The sequence below is a fragment of the Hydra vulgaris genome, chromosome 08 (genome assembly GCF_038396675.1).
Source record: "Hydra vulgaris chromosome 08, alternate assembly HydraT2T_AEP".
NCBI classification, from domain to species: Eukaryota; Metazoa; Cnidaria; class Hydrozoa; order Anthoathecata; family Hydridae; genus Hydra; species Hydra vulgaris.
Window position 1 is genome coordinate 7,046,492 of NC_088927.1, and position 10,581 is coordinate 7,057,072.

The 10,581-nt window shown below is 26.6% G+C and overlaps 1 non-coding gene across 1 annotated transcript; it reads left to right on the top strand.

Moving 5' to 3' along the window:
* Positions 1-10,141: 10,141 nt before the first annotated feature.
* Positions 10,142-10,214, top strand: trnat-ugu (transfer RNA threonine (anticodon UGU)). Its single transcript has one exon. It is a non-coding gene; the product is annotated as a tRNA-Thr (tRNA).
* Positions 10,215-10,581: the final 367 nt, after the last annotated feature.

A 10,581-nucleotide genomic window follows, 5' to 3' on the forward strand; every position in this document is an offset into this window, starting at 1 on the left:
ATCAATTTATGCTAGCTATGAGCAGGTTTTAGAGGTATTTACACCAACAATGTGGTCTAAAAACTTCTTGCTTTTGTTGCTTAAAACTGTAGAGGATCATAGGAAAAATAATTTAAATTCAGAAATTAGCTTGCTTATCTGAAAGAACAATTTGTTTGTTTTTTTTACTTTTAGTACTGTTGAGAATAAATGTATAATTGAACCAGAAAAAACTTCTTGCTTTTGTTGCTTAAAACTGTAGAGGATCATAGGAAAAATAATTTAAATTCAGAAATTAGCTTGCTTATCTGAAAGAACAATATGTTTGTTTTTTTTACTTTTAGTACTGTTGAGAATAAATGTATAATTGACCAGAAAAAAATTGATGGTATATGCATTTTTTATATTATATTAACAATTCAGATATACCATCATAATATGATAACAAAAACTGACATCATTTTCAATGGGAGATGGCAAAAAATTGACTGAGTTTGATAAAGGGTGAAGGTGTTCAATAAACCGGGTCATCATCTGACATCATTATGCATAGATGACCCTATGATTTAGGTAAAATAAGTAATCAATTTGTCATATTTCTCTTTAGAAAGTGTAAGAAAAAAGCATTGTTATGCTGAGAACTTACCTATTGAGCAAGCTTTGACCACCTATTTTATAAATTTGAGAGACAGAAGTGGAAGTGCGAATCGCAAAAGAACTAATAACAATGCTCTAAATTGATTTTAACTTTGTAGACTAACATTAATATAGTATTTAGAAATAATAAATGAAGTTTACATGATTTTTATAATTTGTATTTATTTCCATTAATTATCAGTTGTCAGTCTCTATTTTATAAAATGAATTAAAAAACTATTTATTTATAGTATAATAATAATACATAAATACTAGTTTCCTACTGCTATTATCATCACAATGTTAATGGTATTCATTTTAAAGTGAAATTTTGTATCAATTTTATTGTTTTCATGTTTTATATATATATATATATATATATATATATATATATATATATATATATATATATATATATATATATATATATATATATTATTTTTACTTTATTTACAACACCATTTGATATACAACAAACCCCTACAAAGCTTACAATAATAATTTTACCATCAATAGAAAAGTATAGCTGGCATCATTTAAAATATAAAGGGTGGTGTCAAAATATGTTGAAAATAAAATTAAGTTACTAATAAAATCACGTTCAACAATGATAAACATTCTTACTGTAGTAAAAAATAGTACTAACTGATAAATTTGAACAAATAAACATAAAATTAACAAAAACAATATAAATAAAAACTTTAACTTGAACTTTAACTAAATCTTGAATTTGAATTAATTGGTACTAATTTGTTCAAGCATAACCTTAAAAAATAAGTTTTTATAACAAACTATATGTATAACTAGTTATACATATAGTTAACTATCAGGAGTTATATGTATAACTATATGCATTTTAAAGCATATTATTTTATTTAAACATTACTTTAGATCATATTACTTTGAAAACTGGACCCAGAGACTTTATTCTCAATAACACTGTGGTACTCCAGATTAAAAATTGAAAAGTTTCTGTAAATATCCTGTTTTTGTTCCTCAATGTACTTTGTAAGTCCCTTAAGTCTTAAGGACCTTATTATATCTAAAGTTAAAAGTTTTGGAGCATAAAAAAAGTTACAGAAACCCATCTCCATCCTATTTTTTTCTTTTTTTAATAAAGAAAATTGGGAATTCTTTGACTTTCAAACCTGCATTTCTTTGTGGGACACTGCAGTGTCCCATGCATGCAAGATTGGTTTTTGACAACATTTCAACTTGCATCAGTTAATTGTTTGCAAATAATTTACTCAAGATATATATTCAAATAACTATTATATTATCCTAATAATACGTCTATTTGCACAAATCTTAATCTTTTTTTTATAAAGAAAGACAAACATTATTCGTGGTACTTACATACTTGCTTGCCATTCTCTATATTAATATAAAATATTTTCACACAATATAAACGTAACGCAATGCAATGTCGATTAAAAAAATTTTTTTTTAGTTTTTTTTTAAAAAGTTTTGTTTTTAGTTTCCAGCTTTCAAATTAATTCCAATTTAAATCCCACAGGAAACCCACGTGGGATTTCCCATGTGTGTTAATACCATATGGTTCCCACATGTAACACATGGGTTTAAGGTGACAAATTTCCATACGGATACAACATTGGAAAATCCGTCCCACGTAAATCCCATCAATCCCACACGGAACCCACGCGGAACCCATGTGGGTCGCGGTTTTATTTTTCACTGGGTTCAGCTAGTAAACGACCGGGGTTTGGCCGGGGCTAGGTTTGATAACACATAACCATGACCAGGGCCAAGTTTATGATCAAGGCTGCATTAATATTTATAGATCCTATAAAAGTGTTATCTTTATTAAAATTTATGATATGAATTTTATTTAAAAACAATATTTTATAGGATCTATCAAAGCCCCGGTCATAAACCAGGCCGGGGCAGCATTAAAATTGATAGATCCTATAAAATATTGTTTTTAAATAAAATTCATATCATAAATTTTAATTAAAGATAACATTTTTATAAGATCTCTCAATATTAATGCAGCCCTGATCATAAACCTGGCCCTGGTCATGGCTATGTGTTATCAAACCTAGCCCCGGCCAAAGCCTCGGTCGTTTACTAGTTTCAGCACATATGAGCGCATATTTTACCAAGAGATAAGCATATATGAGCAAACAAAAATAACGTTTATTTTACACATATGACGTATTACCTGACAGACAATATGTGGCATATTTAACATAACTTTACAATAACTTTTAATAATGCAAACTTAATTTACACTCTTATTTATTTAAACTTTTTGCCAATAAGAAAAAAAAATTTACAGTCAAAACTTATAAAAAAAAAATTACATGACCGAGGCAAGAAGAAAATAAATTCAGTCTTATCACCAAGCCCCAAAATGGTGTAATGTTTAGTAAATATGCAATAAAATGTGTTAATTCGTTTTAACAAGTGCTGGTTTTAGCACTAACAGGGCCCGAGCCTTTATTCTATGGAGCCATCTAATTAAATTCTAAAAAAAAAATTATATTTTAAAATACTGTCAAGATAATATCTTGAAGATATATCTTTTATATATATATATATATATATATATATATATATATATATATATATATATATATATATATATATATATATATATATATATATATATATAAAATATATATTTAATATATATAAAATATATATTTAATATATATAAAATATATATTTAATATATATAAGATATTTTTATATATTGTTTTATATATAATATATTTATTTATATATATATATATACATATATATATATATATATATATATATATATATATATATATATATGTTAAAATACTGTTAAAATACTGTCAAGATAATATCTTGAAGATATATCTTTTATATATATATATATATATATATATATATATATATATATATATATATATATATATATATATATATATATATATATATATATATATATATATATATATATATAAAATATATATTTAATATATATAAAATATATATTTAATATATATAAAATATATATTTAATATATATAAGATATTTTTATATATTGTTTTATATATAATATATTTATTTATATATATATATATACATATATATATATATATATATATATATATATATATATATATATATATATATATATATATATATATATATATATATATATATATATATATATATATATAATATGCTTTTATTTTTTTTTTTTTTTCTAAGTTTTTGCCGCGAACGCACGTGTTTTCGACTGCTCTTCAAGAATATTAATTAAAAAAATGGAAATAACGATCAAAAATATCGAAAAAGTTATTACAAACTTTTTCGATATTTTTGAAGAACAAAAAAGAACTTTGCTTAAAGAAACAGAAAGGTTATTAAAATTCTAAATAAGAACTTCACACAAATAGTAAGTGGAAATATAAAAATAATTACTGATAGACTCGACAAAATAGAAAATGAATTAAACAAAAACAAAGCAAACATGCAAAATATTGAAAAAGATTTAAAATGTGTGAAAGAAGGTCTCAACTTTCAAGAAGAAAAAATAAAGGAAGAATTAACACAAATAAGGAAGAAATATGATCTTGAAATTAAAAATATAAATAAAAAAAATACTGACTTAAAAAACCGCTCCCGTCGTTACAACATTAGAGTCGAATGTCTGAAAGATTCACCAGGAGAAAGTTGGAGTGGTTGTGAAAAAACTATTTACAAACAACCTTAAAATTTCAACTGAAATTATTGTGGAACGAGCGCATCAAGTTGGGTCGTATAAAGAAGATAAAATACCAAGAACTATCGTTAAAAACACTAAGATCGTAGTGAAACATCGTAGTTAAAAAGAACGTAGTGAAACTTTTAAATAACCAAGATAAAATTAAAATTTTAAATTCACTTAAAAACCTAAAAGGAAGTGTAATAATAAATAATAAATATATAATACATAAATATATAAGATTTATATATAAATATATAACTTTTGCTAAAGAAACGATGGAAGAGAGAAAACAACTTTGGGCAGAAGTTAAATAAAACTAGTAAATCAAAAAAAAATTCTTTTTTCAAATCCATACTTTATGCAAGCAGAATTCTATTGGGCCTAGAAATTCTTTTTTTGTTATCTTTTGTAGAAGGAAAAATTACTGTTACGTTTTTAAATTTTTTTTTTATTAATTCAGTGTTCTTATGGGGAAATACAAATTAAATTTTTGTTAACTTAATTAACTCTTTTTGGTCAAATTTTTCCATTTCCTTGTATTGTCATCGAAAATGATTAAGTGTGCAAAATTTGAGCAAAATTGGTTGAGAAAAAAGCTTTCAAAAATTGATTTCAAATTTTGTGGCACACAAACATATATATATAGAAAGTAACCTTATATAAAGCATGAAAAAATCTACAACCAAGGTAAATACGCAATAATTAAATTTAATAGAGTTTTTTGTTTTTTCGCTAATTTAGAAAATATGAAAATTTTTGCGTATGGGTTAAGAAAAAGTTATATACGTTTAAGCGATCGAAGTAAAGTTAATTAATGGCTAACTAATTGCTCTTAACTAATGGCTAAACAAACAATAGATTACGAAACGCAACACTTTTCTCTGTTTTCAACTGGTTTCAAATCGGCTAATAACTTTTTACTTAATAACTCTTACCGTTCAGATTTGCATTTTTTTAATGAAAATAGTTTTAACTCGCGGTTTTTTGAATTAGGAACTTTTAAAAATGAATTAAAATCATTAAACAATAGCTTTACGGCGATACACATAAATATAAGAAGTATAACTAACAATATTGACAAACTAAAACATTTTCTTATAGAATGTATTTTCTTATAGAACTATTTCTTCAGTATGATTTGCTTAACAGAAACTTTGTGTTTTGAGGAATCATCCAGAATAAATTCAAACCTATTAATTCCGAACTACAAACTAATATCTTATAAGCGAAAAGTTCAAAAACGAAATTATGGCATATATTCATTATGACTGACTACTAAAATTAGAGACGATCTTTCGGTTTCTGATGCCGATGGTGGGGCTTTTATAATTGAAATAATAAACTAAGAAATTAAAAAATATACTGGTGCCAACCTGTTACAGGCCACCTGAAGATGGTATAAAAAACTTTTCAAATCACCTAAAACAAATATTTCTAAAAAATAACAAAGAGCATAAAATAAAAAATATTCTGTATTGGAGACATAAATATAAACTGTCTACAGTACAATGAAGATGCTGTTACCAAAACTTTTTTTGACGATATGTTCCAACACTACATCTTTCCTATAATAAACAAACGAAACCTGGGTAACATTTAATTCAATCACTGTAATAGACAACATATTGACTAATTCATTTTATGATTCTTCATTAAAAGCAGGTGTAATCAAAACGGATATATCCAATCACTTTCCGATAATAAATAATAACTCTAAAATCAAAGTCTATATAACGAAAAATTAATAATTTTATTATTCAATGACTCACTATCGGCAGTAAGGTGGGATAGGATTTACCAAGAATGCAATATAACAAAATGACATCAAAAAAAAAATAGAACTTAAAGTATTAAATAATCCTGCCAACTTGAAAAATAAATTAAAACACCACATACTTAATATCAGCAATTGTATTGACATGAATTAAACTAAACAACATAATTTATACTGAAATATTTATGTGTATTACTTACTGTATACTGTTTAACCACTTTTGACTATATATAAAGATGGAATAGACTTTATCTAAGCATTTTAAGAGGTTCTCGATGATAAGTCTTCATCAAGTTCTTTACTATAACATGTATTTATCTGAAGTAACAAAAAAAGTTCTTTTCTTTTTTTTTTCTTATTTTTATTCTTTTATTTTTTAAAAATGTTGATTGTTTTTATGATAAAAAATTAGTTTACATTTTATCTCTTCATTATTTATAAATTATTAATAATGAAGAGGTATTTTGCAGCTCTTATTTGTGTTTCAACAATTTTAGATCTAAAGTAGTAAAGAATAGGAAAACTAAAGATTTAACTAATTACCAACCATTTACCAGAAATTATTTTTCCTCTAGATCAATTGGAAAAGCTTAAAAAAAGAATCAAAAATTCCAATAAAAAGCAACGCAATATTGACAACCCAGAAAGCAAAGTAACTGGGCGGACTTGTTGACGATGCCCCTCCCCCTCCCTTCCCCTCCCCTCCCTAACTTCCTAAAATAGATTATTAGTACAATTTACGAATTTTGTTATTTTATAAAATAAAAGTCAATAAAATGGAACAAATAAATTTATTTAAAAAAAAGTCTTATGCTCCAAAAAGTTCCAAAAGTTCTTATTCGTCTGGTTTTTTTGCTCGAACATTAGTTCTTTGAAATTCGCTCTATTTATCATGTTTTCCTGATTTATATAAATTGAAATTTTTTAAGTCGTCTGTTAATCGTTATCTTGATTTATGAACTTTATCTTTTCTCTTCCAGTAATTGCCAACTCTAATAGTGGTTGCTTGCAACCTTAATAAAAAATGAATGTTGCAAAAAAAGTGTAATATTCTGCCACAGATTCTCGCTTTTAAAACCATAGTATTCTCTACATATGGCTTCATCAAGTCTGGACCATTTCATCACTCTGCGATCCACAGACAAACTGCAACCTTTGCTTAATTCTGTTTTAAAACGATTCAACATGGTTTGTTGTTGCTCGTGTCAAAGGATCTACAAAGCTTGTGGTGTTATTAGTAAGATGGTTTTAACCTAAACTATTCAATGTATTGTAAGACGCCCATTGATCTGAGTAAATTGTTGACCCGGGAGCTACCTATGTTACAATTAACAGCGCAAATGTCTAGGCAGTTTGATCAGAGACACGCCTTAACCCTTTTTTGATATTAAGTATATAACTTAAATCGCTTAAAATCCAAATTTTTTTCAAAACATGTTTAACAATTATTTTCCGTAGTCCGGAGATAATAAAAAAGGCTTTGATTCGGATTTGAACTGTTCAAATGTATTTTTCTTGATTGTAACAATCTTGAACTTAATATGAAATTAGTTAATTAATAGTTAAATAATTAGATAATTTTTGTAAATGTTGGGATGGCAAAGTTATTATATGAGAATCTAGTAGATATTTAATGCTTATTTTGCTAAAATAGGATTGAAATATTGGTGGAGCTCATATTATATTTTGTACATGTAAAACAAGAATAAACAAGATTATAACAAGATTAAGACAAGATTAAGGACTAAGATTCAGATTTAAAAAAGGTTTTGTTTTATACATCAATGACATATTTCTTCAGAGCTTTCTCTTTAAAGTGTTTATATGGAGCTTCCACGACAATCTTTCATCCAAGAACACAGCTAGAAAGTTTATGAAAGTTTTTCTTTTTATATTAGTATTGTTTATTTTTAGATCAGGTAGTTTCAGAGGAATATTTTAATTTTTATTCGGGTTATGAAATAGGATGAGTTTAGTCTTTTTGACACGCAAAGATAGTTTTTACACACGAACCATTCGTTTATTTTATGTAATTCTTTGTTAACTATGTTAAAAAATGTCTAAATGTCTTTATGTGAATAAAATAGCTCATCCGCAAATAAGTTTAAGTTTTAAGTTTTAAATTTAATAAGTTTAATGTTAAAAATAAATCATTTTTTTTCAAAATAGAGTAAAAAATATAACAGTATATTGAATGTATCGCTTTCTGTTTGATAAATAATTTTTCAGCCAGAGTAAGTTATAATTTTTTTAGAAGAATGTCGTTATTTACGGTGTCAAAACTTTAGATAGATCAATGAAAACCACTAGCGTAAAGCAATCATTACTAAAAGAGGTATTGTTTGGTGCTTCGTTTTTGGTAGTTAGGAAGGTGGGAAAGTGATCTGAAAGACCTGACTTAATTATACCCGTGCAAACATGGGTATCGTTGGTTATTATAATATCCACTAATGTATAAGAATTTTTAGTTATTCTTGTTGGCTGAATAATTGTCGGAATGAAGCTGTGCTCAAGTAGAGTATCGACAAAATGTTTAACATTAGAGAGTTTAAGCATACAAGCGTTATGTTAAGGCAGTGGTAGGATTACAAAAGAATTTCTCGTAAATAATTAATAAATCTAGTACGCTAGACGTACGTACGCTAGAGATCTTATTTCTTACCACTGTTTAAAAACGTACGTTACATCAATAGTTAATAAGTTTATACTCATACTTTTGTTTCGAATGATTTGCTTTAATATATTTGAAGTTAACGTCTCTCTAACTCCCAATTAGTAAGTGATCGGGGCCCTGATCACTTACTAATTGGGAGTTAGAGAGACGTTAACTTCAAATAACTTTGAAGCTTCATTATTCAGTATCTTGAAGACCAATAATAAAAGTTTTGATACATTCCTTGTTACATGTAAAACAATATTAACCCTCGGAGTTTTTATCAGTTCTTTTTTTTTTATAAGTTATTCCTATTTTAAAAAAAAGCACAAGTATGCCATCATAGGCCTGTATAACTACTGCTCCTATGATGGCATACGGGAGAATGGGGTTGATTAGGATCAAGGGTAACTTGATGATTTCATTTAATCTAGGAACCATCCTAATTTACCATTTCATGCTACACAGCAGCATTTCAAAGTTTCGCGCGTGCGCATAGGATATATTGCGTTTTATGTATTTTTTGAACCAAAAAAGAAACCTTTGGAGCATCGCTTTCTTTTTACTTTACTTATAAATAAGTTTTTCTTATAAAAAATTTTTTTTTTCCTTACTCGTCAATATTGCAACACACCCAACTGTTAGTATGCTATCATGGGAAGAAGTCATCATTATCATTAAAACAAGTGTCTGCTTTGTTCAAAAGATAAAATTAAAGTAAGTATTCCACTAAATGCACAAAACTTGGATATAAATGCATGAAAACTCCCTTTCTTCACAGTTAATAACAAAATCACAATCTTAAATATATGAAGGAAATAAAACTACATCAGCACATCCCAAGATCGATTTTTGTTGATTGTAAAAACAATATTTGTGCACAAGGGACGTATTTTTACTAAAACTATTGTGAAGTCAGTATAGTTATGTAGGCCTAATCACTTTTTCACCAAAACCAATTTTTATGGAAATATGACCGGTATGCCATCAATGGCGCCTTTCCCCTATATTTTTTAGCTGAAGCTGTTCATTAAAAGTGTTTTGTTCATTTTCTCGTAATCCATAAATTCTTGTGTTACTTCTTCTATATCTGTCTTCAAGCTTTCTCATTTTCTCTTTTAGCTTGTAATATTAGTTCTTTGCTTCATCCAAAGTTGCTTGAACATAAACCGTCTTATTTGAAACGTTATGTGATTAATAACAATTGTTTAGTTCTTTGTTAAATGTAATTTTTCATCGATCAAAGTATCTTGAATAAACTCAATACTTTTCCGTAGGTCTTCAACAGTTAGCAAAGTTTTTTGTCACGGCAAAAAAATATTTTAATTCGAAATAATTGTTTTTATAATCTTTTTATAATGAATATTATAAAGCCTTTTTTCTACAGAGGTCAGCCCGCGTAGCTCAGTGGTTAGAGCACTAGTCTTGTAAACTAGGGGTCGAGAGTTCAACTCTCTCCGTGGGCTAAAAGATCCGGATAGTATGCCTTTTTGCCATTACATGCCGGATTACATACAGACATTACGTAATTTTTGTTTATATTACGCAATAAAAAAAATGAAGAAGATCATAAAAGTCGTATGATAAGCAAAATAAAAATTGCGATATTGTTCGTTGCCGCAAACAAACGACAGGGTTATTCATTCTTATATGCGCGTCTATTCATTTTTATGTGTGCTTATTCATTCTATATGCATTTATTACTCAGCTTAGTTAAGGAGAGATCCGAGCGATTTGCATTTCTTAAAAACAAAAATTTACATTTTTAAACTTCAATTTTTTCTGTTTTCCGCTTTTTTTCGACTGATATATATTTTATAAACGTAGAATTCA